The sequence below is a fragment of the Gallus gallus genome, chromosome 8 (genome assembly GCF_016699485.2).
Source record: "Gallus gallus isolate bGalGal1 chromosome 8, bGalGal1.mat.broiler.GRCg7b, whole genome shotgun sequence".
Taxonomy (NCBI): domain Eukaryota; kingdom Metazoa; phylum Chordata; class Aves; order Galliformes; family Phasianidae; genus Gallus; species Gallus gallus.
The window spans coordinates 15,592,687-15,615,396 of NC_052539.1; the positions used below are offsets into that span (position 1 = coordinate 15,592,687).

General features: G+C 38.7%; 1 protein-coding gene across 1 annotated transcript in view; it reads right to left on the bottom strand.

Annotated features, from left to right (window-relative positions):
• HS2ST1 (heparan sulfate 2-O-sulfotransferase 1) overlaps positions 1-22,710 on the bottom strand; it is a 72,170-nt gene that overhangs the window by 33,423 nt on the left and 16,037 nt on the right. The gene's annotated exons all lie outside the window — the stretch shown is intronic.

Genomic DNA, 22,710 nt, shown 5'->3' on the forward strand with positions numbered 1-22,710 from the left:
GCATGTCTGGACCCAGTTAATAAGGCTGGTCATTTACAATTAACATCTCTCTTCTCTTATTTTAGCTGAATAACAACTCTCCTTCTACCCCAAATCAGAGACAAGAAGTCATAGGTTTTATCGAAAACCACTATTAGGAACATAACCACAATTCCAACAAGTGAAGATAAAGAGAAAAAGAAAAAAAAAAAAAAAGCAGCCAGCAAACCTCTGATAAAAGAAAAGGTGAAAATCATCTTGGAGAGGAGAAACATACATCAGTAACCAGCAGTGATGCTAATACAATGAAAGGCAATCAGATGCCCGGAGGTCTTACCTGGTGCACCAGAGTAACAAAACAGAGCTAGCTCCATTAAAAAAGCAGCAGTTTCAGAAGCTTTTAGATAGCTTTTAATAGACTTGAATGAATACAGTACACAGTCAGAGGCCTCAAAATCTCATCTTTAAACCATCAGTCTTATGTAATCAACCACCTCAGCCTTTTAACTGTGGCTGTTTCAAAGAACAAGCACAAATGCTTGTTTATTAAGCCTCGGGAATTTGAGGGGGAATGGGCATTTGGCTTCCTCTATACAGAAGAATGATAGTCTTCATCCATCTTTTTACATGGAAGGCAGTCAAGATAACACTAGGTCTTGTCTTAATGGATTTTGTTTTCATATCTTCCAACTCAAAGGTAATACAACGTGACACACAAAAGCTCATGAGCAGGCTGAAAACACTGGGGACATCACTTTAGCTCCGCTCAAAATCTCTCCCCCATCACAAAAGTCTGCTCTGCAGAATCCATCTATTTCTACACAAACGAAGACCTTGGATCACCTATTAATTCAGGACTTAAAAAAGCAGCAAGAATAGAGAGTCACTGCTCTGCTCGGAGGCAGCACCAGCATTAGCAATTCATCCAAGTGAGGAACCTGAGCATCTCTCAGTACCCTTGGTATTCATGCTGGCAGACCAAAGTAAGCATGTTTTTTGACCCCCCAAACTAAAGAGGAAGAATATGCCATCCAATTCCTCTCCCCTCAAAATTCTACCACCAGGAAGACAGAGCATTTACTACCATATAGAAATCTGGAAGCCTGCAAGCCACAGAACTTGCTCTGTCACCACATTCTACGATGGAAATTAACAGAGCAAACAGCAGTCACAAACTAGTGCATATGAAGGGTGAATTTACTTAGAAAGAAACTGCAAGATACTTTTTTGTAACTTAGCTCAGGATTTCCATTATTTTACTATTTGATTTTGGAGGTGGGGGGGGGGGGGGGGGGGGCAGGAAAAGAAAGATCTAGTAACCAATTATAGTTCCTCTAAAACCAACAAAAAATCCACTCAAAATACTTCTGACACCAATATCAAAACCTGCTTAGCAGCAGATACACCATTAGGCCAAATACTTCATCATACAGTCCGCATTCACATTTTTTCAGCTACCACGGCCCTATCTGCATTCTGTACACAGCTACTGATGTTTGCTCCAACACCACTTGCTGTCCTTCACCAGCTTTCCCCAGTAAGCGATCCACTGCAACGCTTCAGCTTCCAGCAGCAAATCTCCCAATGCTTCCCTAAATGCTGCTTGTCCTTCAGTGCACTGAAGCTCCTACTCTGCCTTAAATACTCCCAAATGCTAAGGAGCTTGCATTCAACTTGCTGTTGCCTAGTTTCCATTTATACTTGAAAACAAAACAACAAGAATAAAGAGGTTACCACTTATGGATGGAAACATTCTTATCTAAAATAATTCTTTATCCATCTTTGCTGAAGCCTGCCGCAGCTCAAGATAATGGCAGTTGCAAGATATTTCCCCTAGGACAAAAACACCTACAGAAAGTAAACAAAAACCACACATTTTTGCAGTTAAGAGAGCAGTTTCCTTCTACTCCAGCATTTGGCAGATTCTCTCCTCTTGCCAACTCTTGCTACCTCAACTTTAATTTTTAAACGCTTTGTTAGGGCATTTGTTTGGCTTTGTCTTTTTGGTAGTATTTGAATGCTTCCTAGAAGGATTTCACCTTCACTCTGAAGAAGCTGTGAGCAGCTGACAAACAAAAATCAATCAGAAATGCTTATTCTTAAATTGTCTTGTGTATGTCAAGATCTGGATAATCACTACACTGACAAAGGGAATGTTTGTTGTTGGCTTTGTTTTGTTTGTTGAAGTTGTATTTGTTCCCCGCTTCATGCATTTTCATCCCTATACGTGGCTTAAAAATTAAACAGAATGTAATATTCTTGCATTATTATAACACAGAATAAAACACTGATGTAGGAAGTGTGCTGATAGCTAACGTACAGACTAGATGTTTGAGATCAGTAATTCAATCATAGTTTCTCAATTCAACTATTCCATAAAATGAAACAAACCCCCTGACAAATATAATATACAAAAATGTCAAATTAAAGTAATTTTTCAAGTTCCAGGCATGTAATATCCAGCTGCTCCAAATGGTAGTACGTAATTCCGTGGCACAGATATAGCACACTTATGCAAATGAAACTTATGCTAAGTGATCAATTTCTTCATACTTCAAGTGCAGGGACCCAGCAGAATATCTGATGGCACCAAAATCAGAACTTCCTCTGCGTGGGAACAGATTTGCCAGTAAAATAACTAAATAGCGCTCATAGATATCTGAAAGAAAGAGTTAGAAGACACTACAATCTGATTTCAAAGCAGCTGCTCAGTTGCTCTGCTGCCATCCTTCACAAGATACCCCTTCTCAGTATCTGTCTGGAAAAGGCCATTGCACATTTGCTTGCAATGCTCTTCCCAGCAGTGAATGAATCTAAAGACTACTCAGAGCCTTGGAAGGTTCACCACAGGGAATTGCTAATTTGTTTCGTAAGGAACCTGGAATACCAATTCAGTTCGTTCTCAAAACAAGATCTCTGTGTTCCACGCTCTCACATTCTCATTACACAACTTCAGTTGCTATACACACATCATAAAGCAGTCACACTCTGTAAAATCAAACCCAGTAACTGTCTTTACAAGGCTGGTCATTAAACTCGTGGTTTACTACCACAGTATCTGCTCCTAGCAAAGGCAAAGGCAGAAGTTACGAGCTTTTGTTTGGCTTTCCTAAAACACCATCTGTCAAGCGCATATTTGCCAGCTCCTTGGGACTGCATGGAGCTGCTTGGATGTGGCAGGGAATGAGAAGTCCCACTTCACACTGGGGAAGAGAACAGGCCCTGCTCCATATCTCGGAAGGCACACACGACAGAGACACGGCAGAGCACCAAGGGACACCGAGGACAAATGCATTTTTCCAACAGCCACGTCAAAATACAGCAAGATCCACCTACCAGGACTCAGGAATTATTCTTCCTTTGACCCTCCTATGATTTTTCCTTTGTATGGGTAGCAACACTAAAATAAAATACCTTTCAAGGTATTTCCCATGGAGCCAGGCAGCTTTGACAAGCAACAGAATAAAAAAGCTTAAGATGACAAAAGCCAGATCATTATTTGTTTTGCATAAGGAGAATCAAGGCAAAATTTGAAATGTTCTTGGTAAATCCACAAGCTCTAATACAAAAACCCACAAAGCTAGTATCGTCCTATATGGATAAATATCAACAAGAGAAAGTAAATTGTCTTTGCTTTGCTTCTATCCAATGCTAATTCCTCTTTTGTCCTGCAGTGAGCCTACACTTGTACTCACATATATGCTGGTTTTCCAAATGGAAATAACTTGTGTGAGCTTACCACCAAGTAAAAGGTACAGCCTAAGGCTCCATGTTCCAACACTGATAGCAGATGGTTTATCCCAGTGAGTAGCTGATGGAAAACAGGGGGTTCTACCTGTGAGAACGACCAGGGACAGAGCTTCTTCAAACTGTCTGCTTATGATTTTTATCACAATTAAGAAATGGGGAAAAGTTGGATGCCTAAATGAAATGATACCTGATTCCAATCACTTTGGAACCGCACCGAAACTTCAGAGCAGGTCCAGAACCGCAGGCACAATTATTGCTAACAAAGCTGCTTCCTTTAGGCTTTAAGAAAAAGTCTTTACAGGATGTTTTTAAGCACTTGTTTTTAAGCACTCTGGTTCCAAAGATGAAGTGGCACCAAACTAGCAAGAAAGAATTATCGCTCCATGAGCAGCTAAAAATAGAAAGTGATCATCTAAATTAAACAGGTTGAGAAAGATTAGGGAAAGTTCAGCTAAGATTTATGCCTGCAGAGGAAGCAATAGGAATGAGTTATAAAATATCAATCTATAAAACATTCTAAAAGAACATTTAACATAGAGCTTTTAGAAGGGATAGTTATTATCGGTTTTCACTGTGACAGCAACTTGTAGCTTAAACTAGCTGTTAAATTTGTGTTAGATATGTGCACGTACTAAAATTAAATTTAAGTCCTGCCCTTTTCCAAATGCTAAGAACAAGTGCTTGATTAACATTATGGAAATGCATTCGTATTTTGATCATGACCAAGCAGAATATGTTCATTAAGATGCAAACACAATATGCTGAGAAAGCGTCGGTCCAGTTCATTCGCAAGTTATTCATTAGGAGTCAGGGACTACATTAACACAATTAACTTTCTGCAGCAATAAAGGCACATACATCGGAAGCTTAATGCAGGATGAAACAATGAGGACTCGCACACTTTAAGGCCAGCTTAAATATACCACTACATGAAGTCTCACATCTGGCGATGGTCTGATTTACATTTCGTGAACCAGTCTATTAGAAAGAATTCTTTGTCTCTTCCCCAGGAGTGCTATTAATTTAGTCAAGTTTGTAGAACACCTGAAAAACTGCTGCATATTTACAATTTTTAGACAATAAACACTGAAACTACTGCTGCTGCAGTTGGCTTGTTTTAGTCTGGCGTCTATACAGCACTGGAAAATAGAAATCAAAACCAGTGAATAAACTTAGACAACACAAACGGTGCACTTTTTGACTTTAAAATGCACATTAAAAGAAGAGAAGAAATGCCAGTCACAGAACAGGTATGCCAGGATAACAGGAACATGAGTACAGTTTGGTTTGAAGATTTTTCCTGTCATCATCTTCATAGGTGTCTCCAGAGCAGCCATTTACCAGCGTCCCATGAATCTACACATAGGATTTAAAAGCAGTTCCATGAAGACGGCATTGAATTTTCATGTTTCTCAGGGCCTCAGGGCTCAGAACCAACTCCTCCCCATTGCATGGCCAAGAGAGGAGCTGGACTCCTTGCAAACAGTTCTCATCTCAGTTTCTGACCGCTGGTGGTAAGTACCTGATTGCCCAGCTCTGTTCCTAAAGATTTCTCTCCAGACCTACGATGATTTTTTTTTTCCCCACTCTCTGGAGCACAGCAAAGGGCTGGGAATGCTGAAACAGAGCTGCTTTCTCCTCCCCAGAATCTGCTCTCTCTCTCTCTAGAATCTTCTTTTCCTTCACTGCCGGTGAGAGGGAAACAACACAGCACAGAAAAATTACCAAACTTAGAAATGAGTGCAGCTACATGATATCAGTATTGGCCAGAAAGTTAAAATTTCTGGCAAGGAGAGTGTTGTTAAATGTTGAACGGGAACTGTTTCACAGAAGTAGTGACAAAAAATAACAGCTGATGACAGGGAAATTTCATTGTGTTTATCTGTAGCTATTCACTTCCAAACTGGTGAACTCCTAAAATAAAGGACATTCTGTTCAAGAGGCTTTTATTAGAGAAGGGAAAAAGGAAATATTCCTAAGAACCGCCAGACGAGTAGGCAATGGTCTTTAATTCGACCACGTTCAGAGCATTTTAATGCAGGGTTCCGCTTTCGGGCACTGCGGGAATTTCTGGGAGGAAATCTGCCACATCGAACGTGAACTCTGCACGCCTCCAGAGCTTGTGGATTTAACCTCCAAAACGCTTTTGAGAAAGATGTTTCTTCCCATTTTCTAAACAAAGAAGCAACGCATGCAGAAAGAAGCCATTAGCATGTACAACCAACAGGGTTTGAAGCTAACCTGCATAAATCCCTGAGTTCAGACTTCAATCATGGTATCAGTTCGACCTGCTGTAGTTCTCCCCAGCCCTTACTGATCCAAAAGAGCAGCTGCTATTTCAAAAAGGGCCTCCCGAAATCCCATTCAAATTAGTTTTTAAGGAGAAAAACCTCAGCAGCACTACAGAATGCACATTTTATCTTCTACTACTTTCCAGAAGTATTTTCTCAGACAGGACTGATGCTACACTATCACCTTACGCCCTATTATGTTACTAACGCAGCTCTCCAACGTGCACAAAATTACCTGTTTGGGTACTTGCCACTGAAGCAGCTACATTAGAAGGACACATTGCGCGAGGTCTTAATCTTGCATACTGCAGACAATTAAGACAGCAATGAAGCTGAGACTCAATACAGATAATTCAATTATGTCATTGCATGAAGAGCAATATCTTATCAGTTTCAATTAAGTTGCTGATGTCCACTGAGGATGACAGTAGACATCACAACTACCTGGAAAAAGAAAATACCTGAAGTTTACCTTTCTCAACTCATTTCTCTGATATGCTCCATATTTGACCAAATGATCCACTTGTGCAAAAAAGAAATCCAAAAGAGGTGGGCAATTGTTCAGTCCCTGAAGGGTCACATCTAACAAGAAGCAACACTGTCAAAACCAATTACAGTTTTATAGTTAACCTTAACTATACTAATTAGCTCTCCTGAGACAAAAAGGATAGCTGGCATTGAAAGAGATTATTAACACAGGAGCAAGTTGCTAGCATCTGCAGAAAGAGACAAAAAGTGTCACATAAGTGTTAGTGAAGGGTTAGCAGGGAAAAAAAAAAGGCAATCAAATTCAGCACCTCTGCCAAGAACAAGGTTTACAGCATTCAACTAGATTTTAAATTTCAGTTGCTAGATTTATCTTATCTGGACATCTTGTATTTTTCCCTGAGAATAAGGCCCAACAAATCAGTGATATGGTACTGCATTGCAACTGAATGTTCACATGCTGACTATTTGGGAATTCAGTATTCTCATCTCACCAACACAGATTCCACGTGGACAAACAGAATACGTGATTAAACAAAACAGAAAGCTGTGGCTGTACATACACAACATTTGTGAGCTTTGATGTACTTTTCCGAGCGACCTTTGAGACTTGCAAGCTTTACACATGTTGCTCTAACAAGATCTGGTACCATCTGATGCTGCTGCTCTCTATCAGTAATGATGTAGTAGAGTTGTCAAGCTGTCTGAAAGCCAAAGTGAAGGAAGTTCTGGAAGATTCGTTCAAAGTGCATGTCACCCCCTCCCCCCCCCTCCCCATACTAAAAGTAATTGCTTAATGATTTTTTTAAAAGACATTCATTAAGGAATACATGACTAACAGGCTTCTATATACGTAAAAAGGGCTTCTTTCTCTCTGATAATAAATGTGGACACTATATTTATTTAGCTTGTTAAAAGAGTATGCCTTATTTTCCTAAAATTGTCTCTGTTAAGAGGAAGACGGGCCAATATTGCAAATGAGAATGTCAGCAGTGTTAGCCTCAAAAACAGATACAGTGGTTGATAAGAACCTGGCTATACTCTTCAGCTTTCCCTGTTGGTGAGGTAGCCTTATCACAGTATGATTGCTGACCTTTACATTCACCTCATTACTACTTTGTTTTTCCATTTTGATAATGTCAAAACTGATCTTAAAATACTTAAGTCACCTTTTTTGCGCTTCTGGAGGTGAAACCAATTCTTTGCAGTGTCCATGACTGATATCTGTCTGTTTCACCACATACACATTTTTTTTTTCTAGGAGGCATTACATAGACTTGCTTTACACACTAAGTATTAGCCTCATTTAAAAATCCTTCACAGAATTAAAAAGTGAACTAAGCACTTTAATGAAGAATTTAAAATGTATCTAATGCTGACCACAGTTTATCATGAATCAGAAGGTTCAGTTTGCTGGCTAAAATAAGAAACCATTAATTCATAACCTAGTCTACCCAGTGAATTATATAATTATGTCATTAACTAATCAGTTTTAGAAAATGAAATCATAGAAGTCAAAGGCTCTGGAAACAGATGCTGCCTTTCAAACCACCTATTTAATCATTCCAGGTACTCCAAAGCCCAGTGACGTAGCTCAGGAAGCAACTCATCACTGTACATGTTCACACATCCCATGATGGCTGCAAAGCCCAAAGAGCTGAAGAGCTCTTACTGCTCTGTAAAGACATTACTGCTCTAACTTGATAACCTAAATCAGTGTTTGAAACCATATGCCCTAAAGTGATTTTCTTCCTAACATCTTGCTATTTAGAGGAATGCAGAAGCATATGACAGCTTCCCAGATTTTCAGGTTTTCCTACAAAGCCGTTAAGACGTATTTACAAATAGTAATCCATAGTCCCAGAGCAGATCCAATCAATACAATCAAGAACTATAACCTAATTGAGAATTACATCACCTATAACTGGCAGTCTGCACATAATTACCCATTTATTAAAACAAACGCAACCTTGCTGTAATGGCTGTCAAACAGCACATTGCCTCTGTCCATGTAAATAAACTTCAGTCAACGTCTAAATATTATATAGACATTATTTACATGAACATTCTTTTATTAGGGATTTGATGGCATTTATAATGCACAATACCAACAAACCAACACAAATAATAGTTGGAAATGCTGCCATAAATGGTAGTGAATTTCCCCATCAGCAAGAAGCAGCAGAGCTGGTAATGTCAATGTAAAAAACCAGGCCTTCATTCACTGCTATTCTCATGAGAAAATACTGTTACGAGCAGCTTGCTGTGCATTTCAGAGTAATGGAAGGTACCCTAAGGAAAACAGCCAGCAGTTTAGTGCAGCCCTATTGATGCACTACAGAGCCTGTCAATGAATTCTGAAATTTCATTACAATTTATAGTAAAGCAACAGGTCTCCCTCCTCATCTCATTTGGTGCCAGAAGGATAGCCACCTAATTTAGCTTTAAATACTTAATAGAGTTTTGGATTGTAAAGATTACAGTGTACTAAGTAAGACTGCAGTGTTCTTATTAATCTCTTCTTCCTTGACATGAATGGAAACAAGGATACATATTTCCTTTTATACCCTGATGCATTTTAAAAAGCCCATTTTTAAATAACTTTTTTCCTTGCCAAATCAATGGGAAATGTGTCAGCAAAAAAAGCTGACATTCCAACACTAAAATCGAAAGGAATTCTATATTATCAACTCAAGGGCAGGAAAAACGAAGTAGCAGGAAGCAGGGGTAACAGGCTGCTGGTGTTTCAGCAGCAGATAGTCAGAATGTCTGCTTCATAAATGTGTTCCCACCCAAGCCTGTGACAGGCAGCGCCCTACCAGAGATCTCCTATTCACCATTTCAATAGAGCACTGCCAATGACCATAAATTGTAGCTGTTTCTCTCTTCTTTATTTTCGATTATGTTGTTGCTTTTTTTTTTTTTTTTCTCCTTCCAGAGATCACTTCAATGATTTTTCAATAGCTTTTGTTGTTGTCTTTTTAACAGTCCCCTTGTGTCATATCGGTTTGTTTGTTTGCTCTTTTAAATGAGCAGACAAATCTCTAGTATATGTGTTCCTGCATTACAAGCCAGGGTAGGGGAAGTTCAGAACACTTTCCTTGGAGCTCAGGCCTTAGAAGGAGAGCACAGAACTATTCTCATCTTCACTGTGTGCACATGGCTGCAAGTAGAAGACAAGAGCAATCCAGCTGGACTGGAACTAGGATGCCCAACGCTGTGGTAGATACCAGGACAGCAGCCCAAAGGGCTGCACAAGACTTACCACTGCCAGGTAATGTTTGATGGGCACAGCCTTCCTCATCTAAAAGGAGAATCTGTCCAGAAGTTGCTGAGATGACAAAGTACTTAGGTTTTGGGTTTGCATCAGGTTTTTGTTTTGCTCTTGTGTTTCTAAAGACATAGTACTTCTCAGAAGTTCTGAACAGCACACATATATCTTGAAGGAACAATCCGTAAAATTTACCTAAGGGCTGTTTGAATCATTTGGTTTCAGTGAACTATTTTACTGAGCGTATGAAAAACATGCTCTTCTAAAAAGACAAAAAAAAATGCAACAAGTATTGAGTCTGTCTTAAACACTTCTACTACCCAAAATGAGAGTGATGCAGAGGGAACCAAAGCCATTGGCTATTCTGTTTGTTTCTAAAACATCTATGAGTAAATTTTTCACATCGTGTCCAGATCAAGAACAGTCCATAAATCTATTAAATCATGAAGCAGTTCTATTTAATTATAAATAAATGCAGACAATATTTACATCTTGCTGTTTCCAGAATTTTTTTTGTTTTTATTCTTGTAACCGAATGTTGAGTGACGTTCTTTGCTACTGTTACACAAAAGAAGACAAACTGAATAGCATTTCATTGTAAGTTCTGAGGAAAACCCAAGCTCTTTCAGTAAGGCATGCATTAGAACTTCTTCAGGATCACTAGCACCACAAATGAATAACAAAATACATTTACTATCCAGATGAACATATAGCACTCAGCAGCATGCTTTTACAGGTCAATAGGTTTTCTACAGAGCTAGTGCTAAGAAATATTTCTAAAGTACCTTTGCAAATACGCTTGTCCAAATCTATATGTCCAACGGCACAAGCAAGCTGTCAGGCCATAAATAAAGCAGACTATTTGGCAAGCTACTTCTTTATTTCTTCAGACATCATTTAAACTGTTGCATTCCCTTATGTGCATAACCTGAAATATCTTTTTAAATATAGCACTTTAAAAGCAAGCACTATGCAAAGTATCAACAGGTAAATGGGGTGCTTTCTTGCTTTTAATGGATGTCACAGTATTCATAGACATTATGAAGTTTTAAACCCTGAAAGAAGACTGATGTTTGGTTTGAGGGTCTTTTTTGGTGATGGTGGGTATGAAGTGCGTGTAAAGAAACCATAAATATCATTTTCAACAGCTGCAAATTCTAGATAGAATCTCTATAGTCCTCTACTTTTATTGCTGTCATAACTGAAGCATTGTCTATTAAGGAGTACAGAACCTCTGATATTTTCAGAGGCTTAAATATAGTAGAATTCTTATAATAACTGCAAGAGACAATGAAAAACAAAAAACAAAAACAAGAATTAAGGAATATCTGTTCTTAGTTGAAGAAGGTGAGATGGGATGGACCTCAGTAAGCAAAGAAAAACATTACTAATCCACACAGCACAGTCAACATACTAAGTCTTGGTAATAGCAAGATTCTCAGGCTCTCAAGAAAAACAGAAAGGTCTTAATTGAACAGGATGCTACTTAATCCTACAAATTCTATGTAATTATTAAATCTGTTCGAAATTTGAAGATGAAATACGATGAGAACATATAGTTAGTCTTCAGATATATAAAGTGTCAGATACTCAAATACTAAGCAATTGCAAGAGTAAACTTAATGCAAAATACACAGCATTAGGCTAGCAAGCCCAATTACAAGCAGCTCCACTTGGAAATGCTGATTAGAGTAAAATGTCAGGCATAAAACACATGAAGAAAATGTATGCTATAGTAATCAAGTCTAAAGATGACAAAGATGGATGCCTGCAGTTCTGTTCAAATCCTCAAAGAAAAGCCGCAAGCCGCAATCACTTGGCCAGCTGGAGACAAATATATTTTCCTGGTTACCCAAGCTATCCAAAGAACAAGCAGTAAATCTCTTGCAACTCAGACTGCAGTTCACCTTCACAACTTATGCCTTTCAAATCAAACTGCATTTGCCAATCCAGCCAATTTCTTAAACTGCTGCACCTCCTGCCAAGAAGCATCATTGTCTTTAGTGAAGCTGAAGCACATGCCAGCTAGCCTTCTGGTTCTGTCTTTTTCAATACTGGAAAGACAAAGAACGTTTGATAAATAGATGGACTAAGTACTAATGCAGCATCTCTACTGACCTCCCAAGCAACAGTTACCATGACAGATGCAGATGTCCATGATAACACACAGAAATATACTTGTTCATCATCTTCCCGCTACCCTACTGTGAGATCAGCTTCTTCACAATTCCCTGTTCTGATTTCTGGTAGTATCAGCAGAAGCTAGCTTCCCTCTATGACTGTCTTCTGAGTAATAAAGGGGAAAAAAAAAGGACCAACATTCTTCACTGCTCCCTTCTGTCCTCATACCTCCCAGTACCAGTTTTGCTACCTGGTGAAAGAAGTCTTTGATTCAGTTTACCTCCATGTCATATAAAGATTGCACAGAAGCTGGAATAAGCAGTAATAAGGAGTCGGTTATGCTTAAGTCAGCATCGCTGCCAAAACCAACGTATGTCAAATTACATCACCAAGACTTCTAGAACACTGAGGAATGAATTAGTGTCTGGATTCTAGACCGCCTATCAGAAAAGCAACATTCCTCTGAAAACTTGTTCACTGTCAGTGTAATATGAAAGCCAACTTACAAGATACCTAAAAACAGAACATAACAGTTAAGATGCTTAAAACAGTTAATAAAAGCAACCAGATCAATGTTTCAGGTTTCCTGTTAACATGATTGAGCTTTTAAAGACAAGCCTTACTAAAAACTAGCAACTATTTCATGATGTAAGCAACTTGTGTTTTAATGGAAAAGTAAGCAAATTTAAGCCTTGTATTCCAAGATGCTTGTAACAGTACTCCCTAAAATCAGAAATTCTAGAACAGTAACGTATAGCAAAAGCAACTTTGCAAGCTGAGTTTACTTATTCAGAAAGGAAAGAAGTTCCTATTCATTGTTTCAGAAAGGGAGGAAAACTCATTTAGACAGCACGCTGACCAGCAATGTGCCCCTGGAGTTTAATTCTTTCTTGAGCTTAGATCTCTGTGTGCAAGTGAGATAAACAGCTAATCCTGCCCCATCTGATGATACTGCCAATAACTCAGTTTTCTATTGAAGAAGATCATTCAGCACAAGTATTTCTACTCATTTTGCAGGACTAGTCACATTTAAAATGATTTGTTACCACCAATCTTTGGTTCCTCAAACATTCCTTTTTACTTGTTTTGAAGGTGCGATTTTCTTAATTCTCTTATGACTCACATCTTGCCCATTAAAGAAGTGTCCTTAACAACTCAAACATGTTCTAAGTCATCTATATGAATGCACCATGTAGCAGGTGTAGAATAATGCTGACTGTAAAAGCCAGTACCACTTTGTCCATCCCTAGCAAAGCAGAGATTGATGTTTGGTGTGCTTATAAAAAAACAAGCAACACCATCCATTTGCTGGCATAAATATTGCTTATGTAACCTAGAAGCCAAGCCATAAGTTGCAAGCACAAAACTAGTGCCGTGTACTTGCCTATTCTTATACCTGTAGAGCAGCACCTATTGGCTCACTGAAGTTAAAAGGATTCTGGACTTGAGAAATCATGGAATAAATCCTGTCTAATTAAGGAAATAACTGAGTTACATTTTTACACAACACTAATATGCAAGCAAGCACTTATTTCTGTAAGTCCTTAGAGTTGTTTCTCTCAAGTCACAGACAGATACTCACCCTACAAAAACCTATACCCTACACTTCTTGACTTCTGATGAGTTTCTTCCAGAAAAATTCATGTTTGAGGATGACACAAGCTCTCCCCCAAAACAACTTTGGGCAAGATCAGGTGAGCTTACTCATATCAAAGTAGCATAGGAAGCATGCATACAAACCTTTTTTTTTTCCCCCCTCCATTAACAGGGTGAGGGTAGCAACCTCCATCTGGGCAGCAGCAAATCTCCTATAAGCACAACCAGATCCAGAGGAGCTCTGTCCCAAATGTCAGCCCCCCACATTAGTTCCCAAGGTTGTTCTGTTTCAGACTAAAAATCCTGGCTGGAAGCCTCAGTACTGATAAAGAAAAAAAGCTTGAAAGTTTGTCAGAAAATATGAGGGAATTGCAGGTAATGCATGTCCATGCTTAAAGAAGAATGCATCTTTTAAATACCTGTGCATTCCTTCGGATCTCTGTTGACTGTATGTATTTAGCCACCACCTTTCTCAGGACTTTTTCTGATTCAGAGCTACAAAGCTGCCTTCTGATTTACTCCATATTCCTGCAGATTTTGTACTCTACTTGTCAATGAGAAGCTCTACAATGAAATGTGCTGATGTGCACAAAGCCTTGTGTAGAAACACCGAAAATTTAAAATAGCAAGACAGTTCGAAGTACATAACATCCAGTTAATTTACATGCATATAGGACTTGTGAGTACCACATACATTATACCTCCTACTGCTTCCTCTCTCTGCCCATCCCCAACATTACACCACACTGAATAGGGAAACCACCTTCACGACAAGGTTCTGGTGCTTGACTAGTTACCCATACCCCTGTGTCAGTAACTGCAGTTACAGATATGCCCTGCCCTATGCAAACAGAGCACAACTTCTCAAACTCAATACAGTGTGTATGAATGAACATTATAGTCAGTGATACTCCACGTGTTACCACTGAGTCATAACATGGATAAATAAGAAACAAGATGTTTCTTACTATTTCTAAAGTAAGAAAAGCTACCCAAAACTTACTGAACAAATCACAGGAAGCAAGACACTGTTTCATACTCGCACAAACTCCTGTTTACTAAATTGCATCGTGGGAGAAAATATAATCACAGTGAATTGATTATGCAATTATGATATGATTATGTTGCGTTTTCCCTCTTGGTACAATTTGGTAAGTGTATGTTTATGCAAATACTAAGCAATATTCCACAGGTAATGCAACTTACACTTTTTTATCTATTCATACATCTTTAGTGGCAGTATCACCAAAAAACAAGAGTTGTGAGTGTACACTTAATACTTTACTATAACAGATTATTTCAAACGTGAATGAATGGTAAGAAGGGATAAACCCTCCAGATTATTATTATTATGTGTTGGCAACCGTTACTTGCTTTGAGTATATGGTATATACATTTTCAAAATCAGAAATTCACAAGTTTGACATTAACTCGAGAGCCAGAAATAGGAAGCGGAGGTAAAAGAATTGTTGATCTATATACACATATATTTAAACTACTAAGAAGTTTACCAAATTGTTTCTGTTAATAAGTCTGACTAGTCTACAGGCAGACTTACATGCCTATACTCTTCACCACTTTGCTTCTGAAACTGCAGATGTGTGAAGTCCTAAGACAGAACCAAAAAGAGATGCAAGTGGTGGATGTCAGATCCTCACATGACATTTGGTATCAGTCATTTTCAAAATTCTGAAATTTTCAATTTTTGCTCTTATGAAAAGCAGGGAAACCGGAGAGTTTTCAGGAGAACTTTGCACTCTCCTCCTTTTCAAACACTATGAACAGTATTTGTTCCCTGCTCATAGGCCTTTCTTAAAAAACACTTTATCCCATTTCTTCCATGGACAACCTTCATTTAACCTGACACAATATAATATCAGAACTATATTAAGCATTAGGTTTTAAAAGAAGATCCTAAAAGTCACAGCAAAATGTGTTCTTATATGATCCTCATGTAACACAGAGCAATTAGTCACAATGGCTTAACTAGAAGTTGAGTGTTTGCCCAGAAATTCAGAAGCTTCACTCAATGTCCTCCATGTAGTATATAAACTCAGATGGGCTCAGTGTATAGCCAAGATCAAATGTTCAATTCATGCAAGGGATTATACAGTCCATTTGTTCACCTGGCAGAAGACAATACACACAGCTAGGAGTCCTACTTGTTGTTGAAAAAAAGAAGTTAGTGCATTATTTACATGGTGACCAGCATTAAAAGACAACTCAAATCACAAAGTGTAACTTGGTCAACGCATCCCCTTATTAGAAACTTGTCAATGCATTAAATATTTCAGTGTTCAACCCCAGTTGAAAGAGGCCCTGGGCTAATCATGCCAAAAGCAAATTGCTATTTAAAGCCAGTGTTAGATCAAATAGATACAAGGTATTTCAAATGTGTCTGTCCCATACAAACTACTGAATTACAACATACAACTGGCAATCTTACATCGAATACAACAGAACAATGAAATAGTTAACTTACCTCTGTAGGATGAATTCTACATAGTTAGAAAAACAACACAAAGATTATATGTATTTATGTTTTTCTAGCTTGTATTGACATGTAGCAATCAAAATTAAAAATAAATTTCTAAAGGTAGACCTTGAATGATTAACATAAATTTGACTTGCTTTAGAATCACAAAAGGGTTTGGGTTGGAAGGGTCTTCAAAGATCATCTGGCTCCAGCTCCAGGAGGTGGAAACATAGCTTGATTTTAATCATTTTATTGTGACTTCATTAATACAAGAAAGATATGGATTCTGAACCGTAGATCTATTCCTAATGTGCTTAGTAACACCCCCTAAATATCTACATGAAAGGTTTATCAGCCATCCTCAGTTACATCCTCCCCCAGGCAGGAAACCAGTCTTTGGTAGTTGCCTTCAAGCCACTGTAATTGAACACTGAAGTTGTTTACCAGTTGTATTTCTTTAATTAAACAAACAAACAAAAAAAAGAGGATATGAAAGCCTTAGAGGTGCAAAAGGAAGTGAGGTACATAGAGAAAAAAAATTGTCAGGAGAGAAAATGTGATTATGCCAAAATAGCAGCTCATTAAGAACAAACTCCAAAAAATGCCACAAGTCCAACGCTTTGGGGACACAAGGTTCAACTCAATACAGTAATTTATCTGTGCTTTCAGTTCTCAGATACAACACTAACAGCACTGTCAATGATAATTACTAGTCTCTCAGTACTCTCCTCACTCGTGAACTAAGCTGGGTGAGATAGGATTTGTCTCCTGCTAATCAATATTTAACCATTTTAACAAAGACACTCAAACTCTGTTTAAAGATTACTTTCAAAGGAAGTATATCAATTATATATACATTGTTCAAACAGAACAAAGGATCACAAGCTATCCTCAAAAGACATTTTCATCTACAAAATGGAGCCTGAAAATCAGTCATGAAAAGCCCATTTTGAAATCTAGCAAAATATAATGATTTCCTTTTTTTGTCCATTAAATAGAAACAACAGAAATATTGATGCTCTTCTAGAGAAGTATGTGCAAGCTCTGTCATGGTTCTGCAAAATCTAAAACTCTACACTGCTCAGAAAACACACAATTTTGCTGTGATGTGATCTAATACCTGTAGAAACTGAGGAAGGTCACCTCAACTTGGTGTAAAAAAAAACCAAACAAACCAAAGAACCTACCCTGAAATGAAAGGCAATATTTTCCAGTGTACTGGGTTCTGAAAATAGTACTTAAGAACTTTGTTTCAGTGATGACCACGTTCAGGCTGTGATGCATCTGCAGCTCTTAAGGAATCAGAAGAAAAATGTTTCATCCAGGTGAGACTTTTTTCAAGGATGTCACCTACAAATTCAATCCCCACACCTGATGAACGAGTCAAGACTTCGAAGACAGAAGTTATAGCACACTCAGTTATCTCAAGTAATAACTAAAACTTTAACCATAGAACCATGTGTCAGGAAATACAGTTCCATTTCTAAATATGTCCCCCCAAATCAATGTCACTTAAAAAGCAAACTTAAGATTTCTATTGCAGTCTTCATCTATAACATACCAAAACAAGAGGGTGCTCCCACTGAAGGAGAATGGAGAGAAGTGGCATTGCCCACAAGACTCTGGGTCATGGAAAGCAGGAATAACGTGTAGCTAGGCATTTGCTAATAATTTAATGCTTTTCCAGTTATTCATTATTTGCATTTTATTTTCATTTTGCAAATTCATTTTGCGAATTTCTGATTGCAGAATCTAACCAGACACTTCACATGCCCATGCTCTGACTGTGAAGCCTCTCTGCCCTCATTCCTCAATCCCTCAAGTAATCCGTGATAAAATTGCCTGGACGTACTTGAGCTTCTCACCGAGCATCCAGTCCGAAGCCCAAGTGCACATACTATGCTTTTCCTTCAGCCTGGACCTTTCCTTCCTGCACCCGGTCTCATTTAGAGCTCACTGACAAACCAGTTAGAAGTGTCCACGAGCCAAGCAGTTCCTAAGAAGGTGCAAAGCTCCTTCTGCAGTCTCTACCAAGGAGCTCTACTTTGGCAGATGGGAAGGTCAGGCAGAGAATTGCTTAAACCAAGACAGCAAATTCCATCTGGGACTACGAGTCAGAGCTCCTTATAAAGGAGAGGCACCAGATTTGTAAACACAGAGCTACCATCTACCATGCTACACTGACTGCCAATCACCACCAGCTCAGCTTCCATGGGGACTTATAACAGCTGGAAAGGCTCACTCATATCAACAGGGAATTACATTTTCATGAATTAGAATTCCAGAAATAAGATGATTAAACTCAATTACTGCCACTGAGATACGTCAATGTAGAGGAGCCAGAACTGAAAGGAAAAAAAAAAAAAAGGAATAATTCTGTTCTTGTACAAGCTCTTCTAGAATAAAGGTTTGAACTCTCCATATCAAAATAATGTCAACCAGTTAGGCTAAGGGAGTTAATGAAAGTTAAATTACAATTTAAGAGTTTTCATGAAGTGTTGCTCCTTAATGTGGGAAAAAAACACACTTTTAAAAATTACTTTATTATTTATTCCCTTTTTTCCACTCTAGTAATATTTTTTTTTCCCCACCAAAAATGACTAGATTATGTCTAGATTACCCACTTTATAATTTTGTTCTAAAGATGTTTAGATGAGTCTGGAGATTAGTCAAAAAAAAAAAAAAAAAAAGACTTGAAATATCTGCATCAGTTGAGTAAAATAAAGCTTCTCTGCTGGGCAGCCTGCATGAAGGAAAATGACTTGCAGATGGATTTGGTTAATCCACCCTTGATATCTCTCTATCTGAGTACTCAAAAAGGCATAAACAGTAAATACTCTTATCAAATTTCTGTTCCAGTGTCAGCCTAAAAATCTAAATTAAACTGGAGTTAAGTGTAATAAATACACAATTACAACCCTAGAGTTACACAGAACCAGCCATATGTAGCACATTGGTTTATTCACTTCAATATTTTGAGTGACCATGGCCAAGAGTCACTCTTCCTATTTTCTGAAAAAACGAACAAGCACCAGTTCAGAGGGAAGAAAATATAAATTTCTATATGACTTCAGTGGCACTACAATAATTCAGATTAGCAAAATCTGCAGATCAAAGCTTTCATCATCCCACATCCATAAGACTAAAGACAGAAATGCTCTTATTTTCTATTTAAATCTCCTTTTTTGCCAAGGTGCTTTTACTTCGTGGTTTGATATTGCCATCTGCAACGTCAGACATACCAATTAGATATCTTAAAAACACTCTACTACCACCAGTATGTTTTGCAGGGAGTAGCTGGGAACAAGTGACACTCCAAGCTACAAGTGGATGCAAACATAAATAGCACCTCCCTCGGGATCTATACACAGACCCTAAAGCATCCTAGGAATCAGGATCCCAGACTCTGAACTTTAGAAGTGCACATCTCCTGCCTTTATGAAAAGAACTCTTTGCTCAGCTACAGTTGTCATGGAAACAGCAACTTTGATTTTTAGATCTTTGGTGTATGTGATATTTCAGCCATATGTTGCAAGCATTCAAGTTCTCTACATATTTCTCCTTCCCTTACAGGGAAGTAAGAGATAGTGATTCCAATGTTCAGGTAAATGCATGCAATGTACTTCTCAGCATGGAGAAATATGTTTGCAACCCACAATAATTACAAATTTCAGCTACTCTGAGCACTTTTGATTGTCAGATCTTTTTTCTTTCTCTCCCTCAAACAGTCCCTACTTATGACTAAACCGCACTCAAATAATTAAGTCTATTTTTCTGATGAAGCTTATGAGATAGGCTAATGCTTGCTTCTTCATACATCAAATTGCTTGTTGTCCATTACTACTGAGGCATTGATGCCAGAATAGTTCCAGCAATGACACGGGTACAGCCAGGCAGCAGACAAGCTCCCAGTCAGTCTGTGCACAGCAATTTGGGAGACACAGCACAGCCATTCCCGGATGGGAGGCATCCCGATGCTATAGCAAACAAACACACATTCTTCTAAAAATACCCCCAACATCCAGCATCATATTAGATTGAGCCGCAGTACTCATTGCAGAAAAGCAAAAGAAGCACAGACAGCAAAACACCGCTTAGCTTTTAAGCAATGAAATAAAATGGTACAACTACTCACATACTTGGTAAAACGACCTCAGTTGCTTACCTTTCCCCATTTTCAGTTTTAAGAAAATGAATGGAACTATTAGAACTGTTCCTTTGTCACACAATCTGGACAGGCAACTGGAGAGACATGGAGCACCCAGAGTTTGACTCAGCATGCTCAACACAGCACCAACCTCAGTTTGGGCAAAGAGCATTGTGACAGTATTTCTTCAATAAAGGGAGATCACTCTGGAAAAAGTTGGCGATCGTTTCCTCTGCCACAATCAAGCTGTTCACTTCAACAACAGACATATCCAACCAATTTGAAAGGTTTGCATCCAAAGAAGCAATTATTAATTTAGAAAACACTAACAGTCAGTGTGGGTAAGATCTTTTGCAACAGTTGGTATGAAAACAACTGCAGAGAGCTCACAGCTTCCTTGACTGCATAGAAATCTCACCATCACATAACCTTTAAGAGATGCCCTCATTCTATTTTGTGCATTTTCATTAAAGAGGCTCTTTCTAATTAGAACTACATAAATAAACCAGACCCAGAGGACTTTGATCTTTTGAACTTAAATGCTATTACGAAGCATTCATCATAATCCTAAATGAAGGCTTTCTCGCTCCAGATTTCTTCCTCCCCACTCTAGGGGATAAGTAAGCAAATGGATCAATCAGTGCTGAAGAAAGAGACAAAACAGCAAGTCACTTTGCCTCGGAACAAGCCCTAAAATTCAAAATAGATAACTTCCTCCTATTTAAATATAAACGCAGCGTAAAGCAGCTGCTACAATGAATGACAGGTTCTCAACATAGTGCTACTACCACAAGGGTTTTCAACCTCTAACGTGTAACAGTATTAGCAACAGAACAGAAATATGAGCTTACAACTACCATATTCCAGCTTAAGTGGAAGCAGAAATCAGAAGACAGGCAGGGAAGAAACTGTTGCTCTCCTCTCAAAACAAGGTGATGAAATCTCAGATGCTTATGGTGTCAAACAGCACGAGCGTTACCTGTCAATTAGGAAATCCAAACAGTCTAACTACTCACTCAAGAAAAAACAAGGAGAACAGTTTTCCTTAAGGGAATACAACTACACTGGTTGTGGACCGGAACCAAAAGCTCCACACTACATTCACAGCATCTGACAGAGTTTCTTACTAGTAGAACAAATCAGTAAATATCGTAACTAGCAGCTCTTCAAAGTTCGGGGGAAGATGAAGCTCCAAACTACAAAACTTTATTTCAACGTACCCATTAAGTGACTAATATCTAGCAAATAGATTCAAACTATCCTGTGGCATTTTTGTTGGGAAGAAAGGTGATAAATACTCCGTTTTCAATTTCATACAATGCTGCTGTTATCTACCTGCTATCTGACTTCAGTAAGAAATGCAGGGGCCTGGCACCAGGCAGAACCACTGTATCTAATGGAAAATGTCACTCTTTTTTGGTTCGCCATTTGTTTCAAATAGTTTCCAGCGTTCTATATAAATTTCTGACCACTGCTGTGTATTGATCTAATGTTTTCCCAGTGCTACCTTCTGCAACTCCAATACCTCCTTCCTCAGCCAGTACAGATAATTCTAAATCTAACATATGTTAACTTGGGATTTTCTCCAACTACATTTAGATATAACAAGCCCTCCCTCCTCCCCCAGCCGAGTCAGGCAGACCCACAGCTACCAACCATGCCCCCAAAGGCACCCAGGGCAGAGCTGAGGGAGAAATAGCATGCAGGAGGAAGGAGCCTACACATCCTGCATCTGAAGTGCTCCTCAGCACTTTTACCCACATTTAAAAGTGGATGGTAACAAATTTGAGGGGGTGCAGAAGTGCCATAAAAATGACTGAAGGATCAGAAAGCTGCCTTACAAAGAGAGGCTTAGGGAATTCAGCACGTCTGGTTTTTCAGAGAGATTGAGAAGTGAGGTGATTACAGGATGTAAGTACTTCCCCAAGGTAAAACACCGCGAGGTGGGGAGGAGAGGAGTACAAAGAATTGTTGGGGCAGAAAAACAGGGCCCAATCGCTGCAATGCGAGACTAACCACAGAAAAATACATTAGGCCTTACCCTGAAACAGTGAAAAACTTCAAAGGTCATTCATAAAGGATCAAACAGGACGCTCCATTTCTTGAGGATATGTTCAAATCAGAATTGGATTCCTCTCTGGAAGAAACTGACTGGCAAAACTTTGAAACTTAACTGGCTGATGACAAACAGGTCAGTCCAAGCAAGTCTGCAGCTGCTTTCAGAAAAGAGAGCTACGAGTCCACACAGTGCTGTAGAACTGTCAGCCAAGTCTTCTGCATGAAAAGAATGAATGGGATGCAAAGAGGACGTGGTATTTTAAGGGAAGTAGTCTGGTATACAGAGCACTTCATGGGCCTTGCTGGGTCAGCCAAAGGCCAACCCAGTGTCCTGTTTCGGAGAAAAGTCAATGGATTTCTGGAACGGATGTGAAAATAGATCAGGTATATCATCATATCTTCCTGACATATCGACCATCATTCACCCAACTTCAATTTCATAGATTAATGAAGTTTCAGGTAAACAACTTTTCCACCACTACCTTGTCTATTTTGATAATTATTATATGCTGCTGCAACTGTATCCTATGGTTCA